Source organism: Macrobrachium rosenbergii, chromosome 48, assembly GCF_040412425.1.
Source record: "Macrobrachium rosenbergii isolate ZJJX-2024 chromosome 48, ASM4041242v1, whole genome shotgun sequence".
Classification (NCBI taxonomy): domain Eukaryota; kingdom Metazoa; phylum Arthropoda; class Malacostraca; order Decapoda; family Palaemonidae; genus Macrobrachium; species Macrobrachium rosenbergii.
In genome coordinates, this window is record NC_089788.1 from 11,172,740 (window position 1) to 11,195,502 (window position 22,763).

At 38.3% G+C, this 22,763-nt stretch overlaps 1 protein-coding gene across 9 annotated transcripts in view; it reads left to right on the forward strand.

Annotated features, from left to right (window-relative positions):
- Positions 1–22,763, forward strand: part of LOC136831258 (organic cation transporter protein-like) — a 214,002-nt gene that overhangs the window by 13,831 nt on the left and 177,408 nt on the right. The window contains exon 1 of one of the 9 annotated variants that reach the window (XM_067091339.1): positions 4,201–4,712. The exons of the other annotated variants lie outside the window; for them this stretch is intronic. The gene's annotated coding sequence lies outside the window, so the exon portion shown is untranslated. Of the gene's footprint in view, positions 1–4,200; positions 4,713–22,763 lie in introns of those variants that run through there. 9 annotated transcript variants of the gene reach the window in all.

Sequence of the window (22,763 nt, forward strand, 5' to 3'; positions counted from 1 at the left end):
TTGTAAGAGAAAGTTAAGAGTAAATGTGAGCCAGAGGAAGGATGAGAGGATAAATGGAAACCAGAAAGATGGACGAGTGAAAGTTAATATGGTTGATGGAAGAACGGAGCCAATGGATTTGACTAAGTATTTGGGTATATATATAATGGATAAAGGTACCATGGAAGAATAGGTGAATCATAGAGTAGGTAGAGCAAGGCGGGGCTTTGGGGTTGTTTGTCAAAGATTTGGAAGGGACTTTGTCTGAAGATGCCAAGATGAGATTGTAAGAAAGTGGTTGTTGAGCCAGTATCATAAGTGAAAGGATATATCAGAGTGTTTGGAGATTGTTTAGACTTGTGGAAAGAATGAGGGATGGTTGGTTCTTGAAAAGTGCCTAATACAAAATTGTTAGGAGACATAAGGCTTAGTAACTGCTTGTCAGGTGCTACTTAGAGTTGTTGGAAAAAGGAGGGCCTTTAATATTCAGGAAGTCCTAGTGTGGCTGCTTTGTAGAGGCTGATGTTGTGGAAGTTATCTTTGCATTTCATCCTCTGTCTGCAGTAGCTAAAGTGTGAATGACTGTGACCATTTTGTTGTTTTTTCTGTCAGGCTAAGTATGTTATCCTTCCAGTTCTGAGTAAGTATGTTGGGCATGAGGGTCCTAGCTTCATCCCCTTCTCCACCCTGGTGACAACGAAACCTATTGGCTAATCAGCTGGTTGATTATTACTTTGGTTTTATGGGTTGTAACGGAATGTTTGTTCTGGAATTAATAACCCTTGTGGAACTGCCAGCACGTCCCAGCCACTGTACCAGGATGTGGATTATGTATGTGCACAGATGTATGTATGTATGTATGTATACAGTTAGTGTGTCCTTTACTTTGAGTTTTCGATTAAAATCTGTATTGTTCTGTAATTTTTAAGTAATGGTACAAATACTTTATTTGTTACACTTCTGATAATTATTTGTAGAAAGGATCATTCTGCTGTCGCTTGATGATTTGATTAAAAGATTATTCTCCTCATGGTCATTGTATTTCTTTTTGCCATTTTTAACTTAATAACAAATGCAATACAGTTCACAGTTCGGTCCCTTTAATAGCTGCCATCCTCTCATTGTTGTAGTCGAAGGCCTCATTATCATGTCACCTCGACCGAGGTTCTTATATGATGCTACCTATAAAACACCCCAGCATCCTAACATGACGGTCAGTCTCTCTTGATTTGCTGTTGAGGTAAGTCCTATTCTTCTTACTACTCTTGCTGTGTAAGGAGGAAAAGGGGTTGGGGATGGGAGTTGGGGCGGGAGGACTTTCCTGAAGGCACCTTGGCTTTTGGAAGTGTTGAGAGACATTATGCCTTTTACTCACTCTTGCCCCAAGGGAAAGTAAATGGGTTTCTGCAATCCTTGCCTACCACAGGTGTTTAAGCGAATGATAATGAAGAACCACTGAGCATCATTCTTTCATCTGCAAGCCTCCAATCAAATCCCCTAACAGCACTCTACCTTAGACCACTGTTTTCTTGAATCTAACTGGACGATTAGAGTAGTAAAGTCACAGTATAAAAGACAGGTATGATCGCCATCAGACGATATGCCACAGTGCAAGAACACAGCTCAGACTAGAAATCAATAGTTCACAAAGGATATTGGACCACATTTCTATCATTTAATTTTAAAATTTCTGAATAGTAGTTGGTGAATACATCTCTAAAGTAAACCGCAAGTGCCAGTGAAGAGAAAAAGAATAGAAATGTTGTTGATTCGCAAATAATGGCCAGTAATCTTGGCAGGCCCCTTGCCAAAGTTACAGCGAAATTCTGTGATAATCTTATGAAAATTATCACCATAGAAGACGGAAGTAAGTAAACAGCTTACCCACCACAAGGGAAAGATTCATGCAGTTTGTCTTAATCTTCTTCTTTTAACGTGTTTTTTTCCCATTTTTGTATGGGGTAAGGAAAAGACTCAAATCGGCTTGGCATATGAAGAATCTTATTGTCCCCGGTTGCGTTTTAGAGTGCCATGATAAGCCATGCTCCGGGAAATATATAAAAACGCTTGATAGTATGCATAGATTACTGAAGTTCATTAGAAAACTTTGCATATGTCAAGAACAACCTGACGTTAGCTCTGACTCAAAGACCGCTCGTAGTTGACTAAAGTGAAACGACCGTGCTCTAGGTTTTTTCTCTTTTATGGTTAATTCCTGTTTGTTCCGTCTAAGTCACGAGGGCTATGTGTGTGTAGCACAGCCAGCAAGAGCTAATAACGTCAGTAGATTTCATTTGCAGTAAGCAATTCATTAAGTAGCTGTCAGCGTCACCAAATACAGTGCCCTCAAATAACATTTGCAAGTGTTCACTCACCAAAGTGACTGCATCATCAGACTTCGTCATCGAATTGTTTAAAAAAATATTTGTTTTTCATTTCTTCACAAATGCATTTCACGGTTACAATACGAAACTTATTACATTATTAATTCACTCAGTCATTTTCTTTACAGCGCTATTTTCCAGTGTTAGATTTCACAACAAATAATCATACAAGTGATTATATTCACTACATATTAATATCTTGTGAGTTAGGCGGCGTAAAAGGTGGTTAATGTAGTTTTAGTATCGAGGATGTTCTCCTTCATTTTTCCACGTCAGAAAATGAATGCATTCTTCCACGCATGCGTTAGTTTGCCCGCTGTCCTTTATATGTGAAGGGTTTGCATCAAATAACATCGTTATTGGCCCTTCTTTTATGGCGCAGAAAGGGTATACGACACTGCGTGAGACAAACCACTTTAGTAGACTTCATGATTGCAAGTAAAAGAGGGGAACACAGATTTTTTACAATTTTTTTCGAAGCATCAAAGATGTCTGACATATACGAGTATGATGACACATCAGATATTAGATATCATCAATAGGGACTTGTATAAAGAGTTCTCGTTCTTGCCAACTTTTGTGTTGGTCATCAGTGGCACATTCCCGTAGGGGATGGGTTGGGGGTTCGTGCCGTGAGTGCACCTCGCGTGGTGTACTGTAAGCATTACTAAAGGGTGTTTGCAGTGTCCCTCCAGCCCCAAACTGCACCCACTTATTAACCTTTCACACTACCGCGATTTGCAATTCCTTTCTTCATTCTTAATATGTAACCTCTCTAACTCCCTCTTTTTCACTGCCTAAAGCACTGAATGGTCGGAAGTGCCCCAGTGCTTGGCTTGACACCCTAAATTTCATGATATCAATCTGGAATCAATGGCACGGAGACCATTATTCCCTAGGACGCAGTTTCTGCCTCCTGACAATTAAGGCGGCATTTGTCCATTGTGTTGTGTTAGAGGCATTCATCCAGACCGGGTCATTAATAGCCTAATTCCCCACCTCGTAAGGCAGTACTTGAGGTTCTTTGCAGTGTCCCTCCGGCCCCAAGCTGCAACCCCCTTTCATTCCTTTTACTATACTTCCATTCATATTCTCTTTTCCATCTTACCTTCCACCCTTTCCTAACAGCTGATTCAACATTATTTTGAGCACTGAATGACTCCATAGCCCCCAGCGATTGGTCTGTGGGCTAAGTCTTATATTCCATTTCAATTGAATCTAGCCTAATGCCTCATGGCACAGATTAGCTGCCTAAGGAAGTGTGTCTTTGGAATTTTTGTAAAGGATAGTTTGCATATTTTAGTCAAGAGTGAATGTCTTTATTATATATTCAAATATAGATTTTGCGTTATGTAATTTACTGTAATTAGGCTACGCACTATAACACTTCATCAAAATTATTGTCTTTGCCGTATCGAGCTCTAGTTGAATAAAAAAAAGTCACACTTAGGACGTCTCCAACAAGGCGCTCTCTCTCTCTCTCTCTCTCTCTCTCTCTCTCTCTCTCTCTCTCTCTCTCTCTCTCTCTCTAAAGATCTGTAAAACCACTGTTCGTTAACGTATTCATCATGGGTAGGTCTCGCTTTAAATTTTACATTTCCGAATCTTTTAAGTGTGATCCCTCCAATATTTGTTGAAAACGTGTCCATAGCAATCGTTGAAAACGTCCACACGTTCACATAGTAACAGTTGAAAACGTTTACATAGTGATATCTGAAAATGTTTACCTAGTAGTCGTTGAAAACGTCCGCACGAGCATGCAGTGTCTGGCAGACATTTCCCTTTACCTCTGTAAACACGATAATAATTGTAATATTGTCCATACGGCCGTTTCTGAGCAGTTAAAGTCTGTCAGGCAGTGAGTGCGGTAGCGACAGTAGGCCGAGTACCTCGACTTTTGTATGGTTGGCAGCCAGAAGAATAGGAAGCGCACGGCGAGTTCTGCCCTGTTGATAGGAATGTTTAATAAGAAACTAAGAAGAAAACTGTTGAAGGGAAATGGTGCAGAAGCCGTTTATGAAATGAAAAAATTTAGAAAGTCATGTGACTAAATCGAGAGACTTACAGGACACCAACAAAGACCTCATAACTTATAAAAGAATGGATCCCAAAACCTTATATACTCTGCGTGATAAAGTGACATCTTTGATAGCGAAGCAGAACTGGCCAATATGAGGGGGAAAATTTAGCACCGTAGGCCAGACTTAAGGCAATTTTAATAATTTTTCGTTTGAATGCACCTACACATTTCTCCGGTACGGTATATTCACAGAATTCAAAACACAGTCCTAAGTAATTCTGGAGACGTGCAAGGCTGTACACCAAGTCTTGAAGAAAGACAACTTGCAGGTAAGATCTGTATATTTTTTTTAAAATACTTATACATACAATAATAGAATGGGACTCAATGAGTGGGTGAGCCTCGCTGGGGCGTTCCACAGCAGTCAGGTGATTTTGACAGTAGCCGACCGTGAGGTTTCTTAATTTAAACGTACAGTATTAAATATTCATTCTCAGTAAATTAAACTTTCGTTATGAAAATCATAACTTATAACTGTGGTTTCAGGTGTGTGTATACCACTGTACACTCACTTGCAACCTCCGTTTAGACTCTGAATATACTTAATTGTGTCATTATTGTTTCAATGAAAAGAAGTTTATTATAACCGATTGCTTTTATAATGATCTTGATCAAATTAGTGTGCGTGACGGCCGCGGTGTCCTGTAACTGCAGAACAGTTCCTGGTGTATTTGCTCAAAGCGCTCAACATACATTTCGGTGGTTAAACGGCTAACAGAACGAACAAATTTCTCGCTTGTCTGCAGACATTGTTGTCTCGTTTGAATGGGGTTAATTCAGGTGCGTTGACGAAAAATTATTTTTGAGATAAATATCATAGGGAGTCTAGCAAAGTACGTCTTTAGGTCTTTCTTATTGTTTTTTTTTTCAGCCAAACGTCGTTAACGTAAGCTCAGTCTGATTTACATAACACTGATGAATTCACCGTGGGTGACGCTTGATCAAAGACACTCCATGTAGCCAGCGCAATATAATATGGTGGTTTGCATTTGGAGGGAAGCAGTTCGTTTTCAAACTCAGTAACAGGCAGTAAAGATAAGAACTGATATTGATTGGTGTATTGATTTAAGTGAGTCCTTAAGTTTTTAGAATATTACGAGAATTTTCTGAATTGGGAATGAAAGGAAGTTAATTTTTTAGGTATTTTAATATTGCATACTAGTTATTCATCCATCAACTAGGTAGCAGTGCACGAGGTTGAACTTTTTGTCTTCATGTGTGTGTGTGTGTATATATAATATATATATATATATATATATATATATATATATATATATATATATATACAGTATATATATATATATATATATATATATATATATATATATATATATATATATATATATATATATATATATATATATATATATTATATCAAAAGTCCTTCAAAAGAAGGCATCGTGCTTACCCCATACAAAAATGGGAAAAAAAGCACGTTAAAAGAAGAAGAAGAAGAAGAAAAATATATATATATATATATATATATATATATATATATATATATATATATATATATATTTTATATATATATATATATATATATATATATATATAATCAGAAAGCTACAAACGTCCTTTAATATCCAATTCACTCTACCTCGGAAGTAATATATTTTCATATATGTTACCGAAGGAATTTTTAGTTGATAATAAGTCCACCGTCCCGTGGGGTCGAACCAGCGACGGACGAGGAATCAGGACTACAGTGACACACTAACCAGTCGGCCACAAGAGAGGGTATAAGTGAATACCATCTCCCATCAACCCACCCGTCGAACTCAGGTGTTTTGCGTTTGGAGACGATATCCACCCACCTCTGCCATGTTGACAGTGTAGTGCGTTTGTCGCACGTAGCCATATTATGACTATTTATCACATCACCGTGATTCATATACAATCAGAAAGCTACAAACGTCCTTTAATATCCAATTCACTCTACCTCGGAAGTAATATATTTTCATATATGTTACCGAAGGGGAATTTTTAGTTGATAATAAGTCCACCGTCCCGTGGGGTCGAACCAGCGACAGACGAGGAATCAGGACTACAGTGACACACTAACCAGTTGGCCACAAGAGAGGGTATAAGTGAATACCATCTCCCATCAACCCACACGTCGAACTCAGGTGTTTTGCGTTTGGAGACGATATCCACCCACCTCTGCCATGTTGACAGTGTAGTGCGTTTGTCGACGTAGCCATATTATGACTATTTATCACATCACCGTGATTCATATACAATCAGAAAGCTACAAACGTCCTTTAATATCCAATTCACTCTACCTCGGAAGTAATATATTTTCATATATGTTACCGAAGGGGAATTTTAGTTGATAATAAGTCCACCGTCCGTGGGGTCGAACCAGCGACGGACGAGGAATCAGGACTACAGTGACACACTAACCAGTCGGCCACAAGAGAGGGTATAAGTGAATACCATCTCCCATCAACCCACCCGTCGAACTCAGGTGTTTTGCGTTTGGAGACGATATCCACCCACCTCTGCCATGTTGACAGTGTAGTGCGTTTGTCGCACGTAGCCATATTATGACTATTTATCACATCACCGTGATTCATATACAATCAGAAAGCTACAAACGTCCTTTAATATCCAATTCACTCTACCTCGGAAGTAATATATTTTCATATATGTTACCGAAGGGGAATTTTTAGTTGATAATAAGTCCACCGTCCCGTGGGGTCGAACCAGCGACGGACGAGGAATCAGGACTACAGTGACACACTAACCAGTTGGCCACAAGAGAGGGTATAAGTGAATACCATCTCCAATCAACCCACCCGTCGAACTCAGGTGTTTTGCGTTTGGAGACGATATCCACCCACCTCTGCCATGTTGACAGTGTAGAGCGTTTGTCGACGTAGCCATATTATGACTATTTATCACATCACCGTGATTCATATACAATCAGAAAGCTACAAACGTCCTTTAATATCCAATTCACTCTACCTCGGAAGTAATATATTTTCATATATGTTACCGAAGGGAATTTTTAGTTGATAATAAGTCCACCGTCCCGTGGGGTCGAACCAGCGACAGACGAGGAATCAGGACTACAGTGACACACTAACCAGTTGGCCACAAGAGAGGGTATAAGTGAATACCATCTCCCATCAACCCACCCGTCGAACTCAGGTGTTTTGCGTTTGGAGACGATATCCACCCACCTCTGCCATGTTGACAGTGTAGTGCGTTTGTCGCACGTAGCCATATTATGACTATTTATCACATCACCGTGATTCATATACAATCAGAAAGCTACAAACGTCCTTTAATATCCAATTCACTCTACCTCGGAAGTAATATATTTTCATATATGTTACCGAAGGGGAATTTTTAGTTGATAATAAGTCCACCGTCCCGTGGGGTCGAACCAGCGACGGACGAGGAATCAGGACTACAGTGACACACTAACCAGTCGGCCACAAGAGAGGGTATAAGTGAATACCATCTCCCATCAACCCACCCGTCGAACTCAGGTGTTTTGCGTTTGGAGACGATATCCACCCACCTCTGCCATGTTGACAGTGTAGTGCGTTTGTCGCACGTAGCCATATTATGACTATTTATCACATCACCGTGATTCATATACAATCAGAAAGCTACAAACGTCCTTTAATATCCAATTCACTCTACCTCGGAAGTAATATATTTTCATATATGTTACCGAAGGGGAATTTTTAGTTGATAATAAGTCCACCGTCCCGTGGGGTCGAACCAGCGACGGACGAGGAATCAGGACTACAGTGACACACTAACCAGTCGGCCACAAGAGAGGGTATAAGTGAATACCATCTCCAATCAACCCACCCGTCGAACTCAGGTGTTTTGCGTTTGGAGACGATATCCACCCACCTCTGCCATGTTGACAGTGTAGTGCGTTTGTCGCACGTAGCCATATTATGACTATTTATCACATCACCGTGATTCATATACAATCAGAAAGCTACAAACGTCCTTTAATATCCAATTCACTCTACCTCGGAAGTAATATATTTTCATATATGTTACCGAAGGGGAATTTTTAGTTGATAATAAGTCCACCGTCCCGTGGGGTCGAACCAGCGACGGACGAGGAATCAGGACTACAGTGACACACTAACCAGTCGGCCACAAGAGAGGGTATAAGTGAATACCATCTCCCATCAACCCACCCGTCGAACTCAGGTGTTTTGCGTTTGGAGACGATATCCACCCACCTCTGCCATGTTGACAGTGTAGTGCGTTTGTCGACGTAGCCATATTATGACTATTTATCACATCACCGTGATTCATATACAATCAGAAAGCTACAAACGTCCTTTAATATCCAATTCACTCTACCTCGGAAGTAATATATTTTCATATATGTTACCGAAGGGAATTTTTAGTTGATAATAAGTCCACCGTCCCGTGGGGTCGAACCAGCGACGGACGAGGAATCAGGACTACAGTGACACACTAACCAGTCGGCCACAAGAGAGGGTATAAGTGAATACCATCTCCCATCAACCCACCCGTCGAACTCAGGTGTTTTGCGTTTGGAGACGATATCCACCCACCTCTGCCATGTTGACAGTGTAGTGCGTTTGTCGCACGTAGCCATATTATGACTATTTATCACTTATACCCTCTCTTGTGGCCGACTGGTTAGTGTGTCACTGTAGTCCTGATTCCTCGTCCGTCGCTGGTTCGACCCCACGGGACAGTGGACTTATTATCAACTAAAAATTCCCCTTCGGTAACATATATGAAAATATATTACTTCCGAGGTAGAGTGAATTGGATATTAAAGGACGTTTGTAGCTTTCTGACTGTATATGAATCACGGTGATGTGATAAATAGTCATATATATATATATATATATATATATATATATATATATATATATATATATATATATATATATTTCTTGGACTCGTATGTTTCACGCAGTTCTAGTGTGATAGCTACTCTGCTCGACTGTTCGAAGGCATATGATAGGGTGAAGTACGATAAGGTTTTCAAAATTTCTAATCGATCGTGGTCTGTGTCCCCTTGTTACAAGACTTCTGATAACTATGTATTCGCGTATAGAGAAGCAGGTTAAGTGGAACCGTTTGTACTCTTACAAATTTGATGTAAGAAATGGGGTTAAGGAAGGAGGAGTCATGCCAATTCTTCTTTTTTACTCTGTACATGGATAATCTTATCAACAGCGTTACTGCGGCTGGAGTTGGATGCTATATAGGGGATAAGGGGATAATTGTGTTCATGTATTTTTTGTTTGTCTTCTTCTTTTAACGTGCTTTTTTCCCATCTGTATGGGGTAAGCACGATGCCTTCTTTTTGAAGGACTTTGCCTTGGCTTTGGGGTAGACCGTAGTCTCGATCGGCTGCCCTGCCTGTCATCGCTTAGACCCCGGTAGCGTACGTACTGTATTGTACCAGTCACCAGCGCCCTTTGTCCCAGCAGCGGGAAGTTTTTGCGCTGTTAGGTCGACAGTTCGAGACGTGCAAGGTGTCTGTTATGTTTTTAGGAGATGTTGGAGTGGCTTTGTTTATGCTGATGATATTTTACTCGCACCAACTCGTAGATCGATGCAGCATTTACTTGACGAATGTGAAGAGTTTGGTGCCGATTTTGGACTTTCATATAATCCAGATAAATGTGAGACGATTATATTTGGCAACAGTCTTGATATACAACATAAGTTATGTAATAAGATTCTCAAAATAGTTAATAAGGTAAGGCATCTTGGTCACATTATGTCTAATAAAGAGATATATTTGATGGAAAGCATCTAGTCTCCGATATTAAAGCGAGAACAACTTTCATTATGTCAGTTTAATTTTTTATCGCTCGTTGCAAGAATAAGAAATTTTTAATACGAATTGCGCCAGTTCTTGCGGATCTAATTTAAGTAATTTGCAGACAACTGGCGTGAGAGATCTGGATAGAGATTAGAGAGAGTGCTCTCGCAGGCTCTCAAGTGTACACGAGAAGACACATTGTAGTTTAATCCCACCATTAATGTCAACTTTGACGCCATCCTTGGAGATTTTAAGCATGATGCACAGATTTTTCTTCAATGGGTATAGTCATTCTTCTGCAATAATTTCGTTTTATTTTAGAAATTGTTGTGTCAATAGAGAATCTATAATGTATAGAAACCTTTCTTTTATGTCATATGTTTTAGGTGAAATATTAATAATCTTCTGTATGTAAGCAAAACTGAAAGTCAAAAGGAAATTGTACAGATTAATAATCTCAGGAGAGAAATGGAAAAGTCTGTAATAAAAGAACTTATTGACTGTAATGAAAATTTTAGTTCGTGTAACTTAAGTTTTGTGCAGCTGAAAGAAATTGTCAATTATTTGTGTGTTGGCTGATTTTATCGGGTCGTTAGACACGAGATATGTTTTTCTTTCTTTCTTTCTTTACCAATACTTATATTTTTTGTATATGTTTACTATTTGTATTCATATGAATAAAGTTTTGAATTTTGAATTTTTATATAAAAATATGTTGCATAGTTGACACAAAACATACTTGTGTAATGAAATGTATAGTATTTTTTTATCACGTGAAAGTCAAGGAGATGGGTAGCCCAGTGCCTTCATCTGGTTCGGATTTAAGGGAATAAAGGGTTAAGGAAGTTAGGACTAAACACCAGACTTGAAAATTACGAAGGTAAAAGGAAAACAGAAGAATGGAGGGAAATCCTTTCCCAGTATACGATTGTTTGAAATTGTATCCATTTACAAAGGAAGATACAGTAGCCATTCTTCACTGCGTGATGACTATTAACTAAAAATGAAATCCACCTTTCCCCCGTAAGGGGGGTTAGTGCTGTCAGTGCACTTCATGCAGTGCACTGTAGGCATTACTTAAAGTTCTTTGCAGCGTGCCTTCGGCTCCTAGCTGCAACCCCTTTCGTTCCTTTTACTGTAACTCATTTCATATTCTCTTTCATCCATCTTACTTTCCACCCTCTCCTAACTGTTGATTCATAGTGCAACTGCGAGGTTTTCCTCCTGTTACACCTTTCAAACCTTTTACTGCCAATTTCCGTGTCAGCACTGAATGACCTCATAGGTCCCAGTGCTTGGCCTTTGGCCTAAATTCTGTATTCAGTTCAATTCAGTTCAAATCCACCTTTCAACAGTTCCTTCTGGTGTGATGTGTCAGAGGGAGAAAGAGATTTTTACAGAGTGGAATTATGATTGGCCTATTTCCATTTACCAACAGTTGATTCTTAGTGCAACTGCGAGGTTTTCCTCCTGCTACACCTTCAAACCTTTTACTGTCAATTTCCGTTTCAGCGCTGAATGAACTCGTAGGTCCCAGTGCTTGGCCTTTGGCCTAAATTCTATATTCCATTCAATTCAATCCAAATCCACCTTTCAACAGTTCTTTCTCTCCGGTATGATGTTTCAAAGGGGGAGAGATATCTTTACAGAGTGGAATTATGATTAGCCTATTTCCATTTACCAAGGTGGAGTTCCTTTGGAGGTTCTGAACTCTTATTCGGTCCATTAGGGGGGCCATTTTATCTGTCAGCTATTTTACTCAATAACATTTATCTTTTTAGAATAACTAGGTCTTCTGTGGCACGACCTTTTTGAATAAGTTATTCTTGGTTTTTCGGGGACCCTATTGAGTAGTCGAGGGATTTATACTTTTACGCTTGAACCTGTGGGGAGAGAGACTCTTGGGTTTTATTTCCCGATGTTATAGCATTATGCCAGCTTGTCATTGACAAATCATCGTTTACAAATGATTGGTTGACTTTGAGAATCTTAGTAGATCATAGCGCGGAAACTTATTTTAGCCAGATGACAATTAAATTTTTTGTTTGCTGCAAAAAAATGACAACAATTTTACTATTACTAGTACAACAACGATTATTACTCGATGGAGAAGTAGTCTCATCATTTGTTTACTGATCTTTGTTAACTACGGAAGCTTTCATTTTTATTTTATACAACAATCACTCGACTTAGTAGATGCCCTTTAAGCGAGTGACTTGAAGAGTTTCCCGTCAACTCTCTCTCTCTCTCTCTCTCTCTCTCTCTCTCTCTCTCTCTCTCTCTCTCTCTCTCTCTCACACAGAATAAGGAGACCTTATGCATCAGCGCACCTTGATTGCGATGTGTAACAAGTTGTTTACACGAGTGAGGTCCCGATTCCATTAACAGTAAATGAGGAGTCTTTCCTTTCTGTGTTACGGCAAAAGTTATTAAGCCCCAAGTGTTTTCTGTTGCCAAACACTAGAGGACAAATGTGACGGGACGCTATTATAAGCAGATGAAGTTAGAAGATACAGACTCTAATCTCTGAGGCATTATTTTCGTCCGTGGGCAGAGTCCGGTAATTCGTATCCTTTATGTCTGTGTATAAGGCAAGTTACACTATTTTTCCTTCGTCCATATAAATAGCTCTCACTCTCCGTTGCTGTCATGACGTATATCGTTGTATTATTAGTTAAATATCTCTCTCTCTCTCTCTCTCTCTCTCTCTCTCTCTCTCTCTCTCTCTCTCTCTCTCTCTCTCTCACACACACACACACAGCTGCCATGATGCTTTTTTGAACAGTGATGAGTAGTTATCACCTTCTATAGTACTCATTTGATTTGCCATTACTTCGTTTTTAGCATACTCGGAATTATTTAAAACAAGATGTAAGATGGATTTGAGCTTTTATTTCACCATTATTATCATCATCGCTTTTACATTAGCTTTTATTTTATGCGGTTACCACGTATCGGCGTAGTGCAGTCAGTGCACCTCATGTGGTGGACTGTAGGCATTAGTAAAGATTGTTGTAAGCCTTGTGTTTACCTCCGTCCCTGTTTGTTGTCCAGCCTCTTAAATTTTACTTTTTAGCTTAACTGTGAGGTTTCCACCCAGTTTCACCTTTAGATCACTGGACTTCATCGCATTCCTTTTCTGGATCATTTTATCTCGCTGTCCAGCCACTCGAACTCCCTCTTTTCATTGTCACAAGCGCTGAATGGCTGAAAGCGTCCCATTGATTGGCTTTAGGCTTTTGCCTTGGGCACTCTGCCTTTACTCATATTAGCCCCGTACTGTACAGTGTACTGTAGGCATTACTTAAGGTTCTTTGCAACCCTTTTCGTTCCTTTTACTGTACCTCCGTTCTTATTCTTTTTCTTCCCTCTTACCTTCCACCCTCTCCTAACAGTTATTTCAGAATGCAACTGCGAGGTTTTCCTCCTGTTACACCTTTATAACTTTCCTACTTTCAATTTCCCTTTCGGCGAAGAATGACCTCACAGGTCCCAGCTCTTGGCCTTTGGCCAAAATTCTATATTCTGTTGACTTTACTCATATATTAGGTCTAGGTCCTCGTCTTCATCTACCGTAACTCTCTTTTCCATGATTTCCAAGGCCTTCATCCTGCCACTTCCGAAGTTACTGCATTTGTAACTATCTGAGTAATACTATCGGTTCCTCTTAACACTTGTCCAAACCACCTCGGTTGTAACTGACATCAATTTCTGTCCTCGAAATTCGAGCTTCCAAAGAATATATATTCATCACGTCTGGCACTGCTTCAGGTCGGGTTGATTGCTCCTTGTAGCGTAACTAACCTTCCAGACTTGTATAGTCAGCATTCAGACCGTGAGTAAATTTCTGATGAAATCTCTTGCTATTGAAAGTCCACCATTTAGTTTTTCAGGTACCTTCTAACAGACAAACAAAAACAAACCTTTATCCTTGTGTAGGGTATTTTGGTACAACACACCCACGTTCAGAATCTTCGTAAGAAAGCAAAATCACAGGGGAATTTCTATTGATACTCATGTACTGGTGTCAGCTACCGTGTGTGGATTTAACAAGTGTACCCTAGAAACTTAATTTCACAGCACTGCGCTGTGGTAGACCTTTGTTGAAGTCGATTCATGTCATTCGTGATTACGAATTACCAGTACTTCTACGATCGTAAACGTAATCAATAACTGTTGGCTCGACGAGCAAGACTCCAAACAATAAAAATGTAATCCTATATTTGCCTGCATTAAACAACACAATTTGACCCTTGTGTCTAAGTGGATTTTCAATAATATTCTCAGTATTTTGGTTTAAATAATGTAGATTAGGCAAACGCTTTAAAACTGTGGAAGGAATTAATTGTTTCCTGCTGTCTCTATTGTTGCAATTCGATTTATAATAATGTATATAAAATTCAAGTCAAAGTTGTTTGGCTGCTGTTCTCCAGCACCTGGAGGTGCTCAGGCGAACGTCAGCCAGGTTCGATATATATATATATATATATATATATATATATATATATATATATATATATATATATATATATATATATAATATGTCAATATATATACATCGACAAAATCCACGAAGGAAAGGAAACAATGGAGCACCGCAAGGTCTTTCGACTTACAGTCCTTTACTTAGCTAAGTAAAGAACGAGAAGTCGAAAGGCCTTGCAGTACTCCATTGTTTCCCTTTCCTTCGTGGATTTTGTCGATGTTTAGGCCTACATTCATCACGCTCCATATTTTCGTGATTCAGTTATACATATATATACATATACAGGTATATATATAATATACATAAGTAATGATAAAATCCACGAAGGAAAGGAAACACTGGAGTGCTGCGAGGCCTTTCGACTCTTTCGTCCTTTAATTAGCAGAGTAAACCTAAGTAAAGGACGAAAGCGTCGAAAGGCCTCGCAGCACTCCAGTGTTTCCCTTTCCTTCTTGGATTTTTTCTTTATTTATATATTCATCACGTTCCATATTCTCGTGATTCAGTTATACATATACATAAGTGTTTTCTTTTTCAAATCTTGGCTGTATTGAAGGGCGAGGAAATGCTCAAACAAGTGAAAATACGTCGCTGTAAAAGTTTTCCGTTGTTTCCCATATTAGAAGCTCCAATCCTTCGTTAGGTTGTACCGTAGTGCTTATGTCAGGTATCGGTCACAAACTTCTAAGTATCACTCGCAAAGTCAGCTTCATAGATTAAGTCGTTTCCACGTTTCATTTTTGGTCATACATTTTATTTATTTGATTAGTCGAAGGACATTATTCTGTAGTGTAAGCCTCCATGGTCATGGATGTTTGTTAATGGGATTCGTAGATTCATTCTCATGCAGCAGCGAAAGAACTGAAGTGTAATGGGACACGAAGGAGAAGGCCTTTACCCAATAACTCCGGAACATTTATTAATTCGCCAAAGCGCATTCGGCCGAATTTTTAAGCATTTTCGGAGTGAACTATACCTGCTTTGAATTGGCCAAGAATGTTTGTGGGGTCTAGGAAGGGCCCAGGTTGGTACATGTATTTCAAGTCTTTACACGCCTCTTGTAAATGTAAACAATTCAGTCTTCTCGCTAGGCTTATTTTGCTGGCTTTCGTGTCATTTTGCTGACACTGGAGTTTAGACCACGGTTAAGTGATGCGGTATCTTGCAGCCAAGTTATTTTTTAACTCCCCCCCCCTCCCTACCTCATCACGTGAGGTAAAAGACTTAGGTCGGAGTTTGTAAGTCAGCCCTTGACGTATTTTCCAGTCATTTTACCATCCTTTTTTTTTATCTTAAGGAAAAGAGGAACTTACCTTGACGTATAGTAGTGGGTAACTTGGCAGTTATTTGCGGAAAGAATGGGTCTTAACCATATTCCACGAGTACAGTATTATTATTATTATTATTATTATTATTACTATTATTATCATTATTATTATTATTATTATTATTATTATTATTATTATTATTATTATTATTAATATGGCTGTTCACGTATTTTTCACAGGCTCATTATTGGCAAGTTGCTAACGGACTCATTATTATTATTATTATTATTATTATTATTATTATTATTATTATTATTGTTATTATTATTATTTCTTAAAGTGGCATTAACATGAAAAAAAACTTGAATTGTTATATAAGCGCTGTACTCTCTCTCTCTCTCTCTCTCTCTCTCTCTCTCTCTCTCTCTCTCTCTCTCTCTCTCTCTATAGAAACATATGCCAGTTGTGTTATCGACGTACAGCCACTGTAAACATATGCAAATGACACACCTGTACATTTTGAAGGGAATGGTAGCACTTAATACCCTCACCCCCCAAATTGCTGCTTAAGATAATTTCATTGGCCTTTTATTCAAGTATCGCACTTCTCAAGTGTTCTTAAAATGAGGTCAGTGGTGAGTGTTACCTTACAAAAAACGCAAGGAAAAAGTTTAAATCACTAATATTTTGTCTTTAGAAACTTAACTGGTAACTATCGCTGCTTTTGTTATTTATCTTGTATTTTATAATCTTCTGCATTTCTTTTTCCTTCCTGGGTTGCATACCCTACTAGGCCCGTAAGGCTCGCATCTTCATGCTTTTCCAATTAGGTTTGCATTTTGGCTAATAATAATAATAATAATAATAATAATAATCAGATCATGGTAGCCTTGCATTTTAGCTGCAGTAAACCATTTTGAATCGTTATAACGATTAAAAAACAATTTAATAGAGCTATTGATTTGCCCGTTTCATTAGCCTCTGGAAAAAGTAAGAGGTCAGACAAAAAGTTTCCCAAAGAAAATTGAATATTTTTCAATGTAGTGCCTCTGTAATATACTCTTCTCAAGGATGGTTACGTAAATCTTACAAATTTCATAGATTCTCTCTCTATCTCCATTTTAACTTTAACTGCCCTCTGATTTCGGTCCACACCTGGCTTCTTATCGGCCTGTGGGCAAGAATCCCCCTGTAGGATGGTAGTGCCGTCAGTTCACTTCACGTGGTGCACTGCAGACATTACTCAAGGGCCTTTGCAGTGCCTCTTCGGCCCCTAGCTGCAACCTCTTTCATTTATTTTACTGTACCTGCGTTCATATTCTCTTTATTCCATCAGACTTTCCACCCTCTCCGAAAATGGTTTCCTCCTGTTACACCTTTAAAACCTTCTTACTGTCAATTTCCCTTGAAGCACTGAATGAACTCATAGATCCCAACGTTTGGCATTTGGCCTAAAATCTATATTCTATTCTGGGCAATAATAGATGTGACAAATATGCAGGTACTCAAGTCTTGAGATAAATCTTGCGGTTAATGAAAGATGTAGACATTAGAGACTGAGATTATTAGAAACAGGACTGATTGCCGGTATTGATTCTGAGTGGTTGCAAATAAAATATCCCCACAGGGGGAAGGGCCGTAAGTGCACCTCGCGTGGTGCACTGTAGGTATTACCGAAAAAGTAAGTATACCTTAGTTTTACCAGACCACTGAGCTGATTAACAGCTCTCCTAGGGCTGGCCCGAAGGATTAGACTTATTTTACGTGGCTAAGAACCAATTGGTTACTTAGCAACGGGACCTACAGCTTATTGTGGAATCCGAACCACATTATAGCGAGAAATGAATTTCTATCACCAGAAATACATTCCTCTAACTCTTCATCAGCCGGCCGGGGGAATGGAACTCCGGCCCATCGAGTCTGAAGCTCAAGCGATTCGGCCAACAAGGGGCTAGGTATTACCGAAGGGTGTTTGCAGCATCCCTTCGACCCCTAGCTGTACCCAATTTTTAACCCTTTATTTTAGAATGTGTTCCCACATCTTTCATCAATCTTGCTCTCTAACTTCTCTTATTTATTACTCCTTGGTGCAACAGTGGGGTTTTCTCCCAAAGCGCCCAAGTGCATGGCTTCATAAATCACATAAAATGTGGTTTTAAAAATTTTAATAGACGTAAATGAAACTGGCATTAAATGAAGTTAAAGACCTATAGAATGATCGGCCTCATCATCCGAGATACACCAGCGAGGAATTAGATTAGTGATGCCTGGAACAAACCAACATGAATTGTCTTTTGAGGTGTGGTAGCATAGCTTATGATTATATATATATATATATATATATATATATAATATATATATATATATATAATATATATATAATATATATATATATATATATATATATATATATATATATATATATATATATATATATATATATATATATATATATATATATATATATATATATATATATATATATATATATATATTATATCCAAGGCAGGAGCATGCACTTAGGCAGTAGACAATTTGTAGTTCATGGAAAGGCAATCTGTCTATATCCATTTATTAAAAAGCTGACGTTTCGTATCGCTTGATACATTTCCCAGGCTGAAGAAGCGAATTAAAAATAAATAATGCTTGTATACATAACGTAAGGAGTATATTCAACATTTACTTGTTAACACCATATTTACACCTAAAACAGAACAAAGAGAGGAAAAGACAAACAGCGCCATCCACATTGGTATTAAAAGGCAAACCGACAAAATGGACGAAGAAGGTGGAAAATATACACAAGGTCAAAACAGAAATTATTATGCGATGAACAGCTGTGTTGATGATGACTGGCGGTTGAGAGTAGGAACAGTCAGTTTAATCATTATGGATTCGAGGGTGGTTAGTTCCTCCTCACTTCCAGGACCCTGAGTGGGTCCTGCTTACTTCGTGCCCCGTCGGCTTTCGCTTCTTGACTTTTCCCTCTTTGTTCTGTTGTAGATGTAAGTAAATGTTGTATATACTCCTTATATTATGTATACAAGCATTACTCATTTTTAATCGCCTTTTCAGCTTAGAAAGTCAAGCGATACGAAATGGCTTTATATATATATATATATATATATATATATATATATATATATATATATATATATATATATATATATATATATATATATATTAGTTTAACCAGACCACTGAGCTGATTAACAGCTCTCCTAGAGAAGGCTGGCCCGAAGGATTAGATTTATTTCACGTGGCTAAGAACCAACTGGTTACCTAGCAACGGGACCTACAGCTTATTGTGGAATCCGAACCACATTATGACGAGAAATGAATTTCTGTCACCAGAAATAAATTCCGCTAATTCTTCATTGGCCGGTCGGAGAGTCGAACGCTGGGCCAACAGCGTGCTAGCCTAGAGCTCTACCCACCCCTCCAGTGAAGAACTAATAAACGGATATAAACAGAGTGCTTTTCCGTGAACTTCATATTGTAAATATACATATATATATACACATACATACATACATACACACCACTTGGATGTTCGCTGCATGTAAGGACTTCGTGGCCAGTGAGCAAAAGTGTGCGTGTCTGTGTGTGTATATATGCGCCTACACAATGACTACAGTGTGTGAGAATGTGGTTAAACAAGTTACCAGTGGGTCTTCAGTGTAGGTTTAGGAGGAGCTGAAGTTGTGGAAACTTCCACGTAAGGGCTCATCCTAGATTCAAGAACTGCAAAGTAAAACATGACAGTGGCTACAGTTTTCCTTTCTTCAAAAAATCTTTAGTGCATATATATATATATATATATATATATATATATATATATATATATATATATATATATATATATATTACATATATATAAATATAATTATGTATATATATATATATATATATATATATATATATATATATATATATATATATATAATGTATGTTACATATATATTTAAATATATGTATATATATATTTTTATAAATATTCTGCTGTTCGTCCTCTCTGCATTATTATTAAATAAGAATATTATTCTAACAAAGACAGGAAGGCATCTCTGTCTATGCTAAGGGAAGCTCAGCGGGCAGAGGGAGGCTGTGTGTTTCCAAAAAAAATGTAATGTCTTTAGTAGCTGACAATGTAGCATTAGGGGCCTAACCCATAGGGAGGGTTTCACCAAGTAACCTCTAGTAAAGGTGGTCTTAAGCTTCCTTGTGCTCTGTCCTATGCATTCGGCGATGTTTTGTCAAATTTTCAGACTGCCGGAGGCATGTAGACATACTACTGACGCAAACAAACAACCCAACACTACACCCGGCCTGTTTTCACCCCGAAAGACGTCAGAGAGAACCTTGCTATCGCGCGAAGCACATGCTTTGTGCGTAACTAATTCTTTGTACTTGCCCTCTTACTGTTTCATTGGTACTAATGAGGCATAGAACGGGTATTTTCAAGACTTCTGATCGTCAGTTGCATGCGCAAGTGACCCATGTCAACAGTAAGTTTGAAATTTGCCAGATTTTCGTCGACTTCCTAGTATCTCTTCCCCTGAATTTCCATTTTCCTTTGTTTTTCCACCACTTCGCCACCATCTACGAGAACCTGGTATAATCAGTTTACTTTTATGAAGTCTAGTGTAAGAATAATTAATATTGCCTAGTGACACTGTGTAAGCTATTCCCGTGCAGTAAGTAGGAATTAGGGAAAGTTAAGTAAGTAAATTTCAGGCAGCCTTGTGTTGCGATCCCATTGTTTGGAAGAGAAATAGCCTTTACCAGTACGAAACTGCGTGCTATATCTACCAATATAGACATCCGTTGTGTTATATTTTCTTACGGGCGCAGGAAAAATTGACTGTGTCAGACGCTGACCAATTGTTCATGTAATTTCCTCGCTATCACCGCACATTCTTTGTCGGGACTAATTGGGAAGTAAAGGGGTTTGATGTAATCCATATGTTGCAGAGTGATCCATTATCCCATAAATTGTTTCCCGACTGGCAACCCTATTCAATTAAGTAATTGTCTGTCTTTGAGGTTAACTTTATTTAGCTTTAATTGACAGGTTACATGTGCCATTGGCAATGCAGGGCTCCATAAATTACATTAATTAATTAACTCATCAGCCAAGCCCCACACATAACTATATAAATATATATATATATATATATATATATATATATATATATATATATATATATATCAGGCAGGTGAAGGGTGCAGGAACACATACAGATCCAGTATATACATACATTTATTTGTCTACGCGTTTCTTGACCCGTGGTCACATCATCAGGACATCATCTACAGTTATAAATTAAAAAGGGACATTCAGCATACATAGTTAAAAGTAAACATACACAAAACAAAAAAAAAACTTAAAATAGAAAATCAGTTAAACTTAAACAATCACACTTAAATACATTTTCACATTAACGAACCAATAAAAGAAAACTTTAAATGTAAACTTAAAATGAACTTAATAAAAAGGAACTTAAAAATAAACTTGAAAGGGAGAGCAGAAGGCGCACCTCTCAAGTTGAAAGAGGAAAACACACTAAAAGAAAACAGCATAAAAACAGGAGGAGGCGGACAAATATAAACAAACAATCGAATCATGCTATAAACAGGGGAACAGCCGATGATTGGCAATTTAACGTCGGTACAATTCTTTTGATGTTGAGACTTTCCAAGAGAAGCAGTTCTCCAGGTTCCTTAGCTTGGCCAATATTCTTAAGTCTGAAGTTGTTGTATTTTATTGGTGTCATGCAACCTCTAGCGTGGGATCTTATATTAGAAAGTTCGGGATTAGACAATCTGCAACCCGTACGGTAACTCACGCCCATGTGAGAATCGGCCCTGACCTTGAGGAGACGCCGAGTCGAACCAACGTAATTCCCGGAACTACATCCGCGGCACTTGTACTCATATACGACGCCCGACGTCATCAAGGGACAGAGCCGATCCTTGAAGGGAAACAAAGAACCAATGGTTTTAGGATTTTTTGGTGTTAATATAATGTCAAGAGCACCAATATGTGTTTGAATAATTTTAGAAAACTCCTCAGCAAAATTTTGATTGTTAGGTAAAAAACAGAAGCTTGCATATATAGTAAGTTTAGGTACATTACATTTAGGCATTAAGGGTGCAAGTTTTTTATCAAGAACTTTTCTAATAGCCTTAAATAGTAGACGGGCAGGGAAACAGTTATGAAAGTACTGCTTAAGGAAGAGAATTTCAGAATGAAAAGAAAATGATCATGATCATGATCGCCAGTTAGAAGTTAGAGATAGAGCCCGATGTACTAAGGTATGAACAGAGTTAATTTTAAAATTAATAAAACAAGAACTATAAAAACTGGAGCCGAGTCCGGTGACTGTACTTAAAAACAGTCGTATTAAAATTATCATTATCTTTAGTAACTAAAACATCAAGGAAAGCCAACTTACCGTCTTGTTCCTTTTCCATAGTAAAATTAATATTATTGTGAAAGTTGTTGGCTAGGTTTAAAAATCTATCAGCATCATACTCATTTTTCAGTAGAACGAATGTGTCGTCTATGTACCTGGCGTAAAGTAAGGGCCAGAAAGACAAGGGGCACTCCTCCATTATGTGCTCCTCCAGGGAGCACATGAAAATATTGGCAATATTTTCATGTCCCTGGATATACCCTAGAATTTTATTCTAGGGTACATATTTTTTTTTTACCGTGAGACAGTCCGTAGAAATTGTAATATTTTCTGACAGTCGCTATTCTGTTACCTTC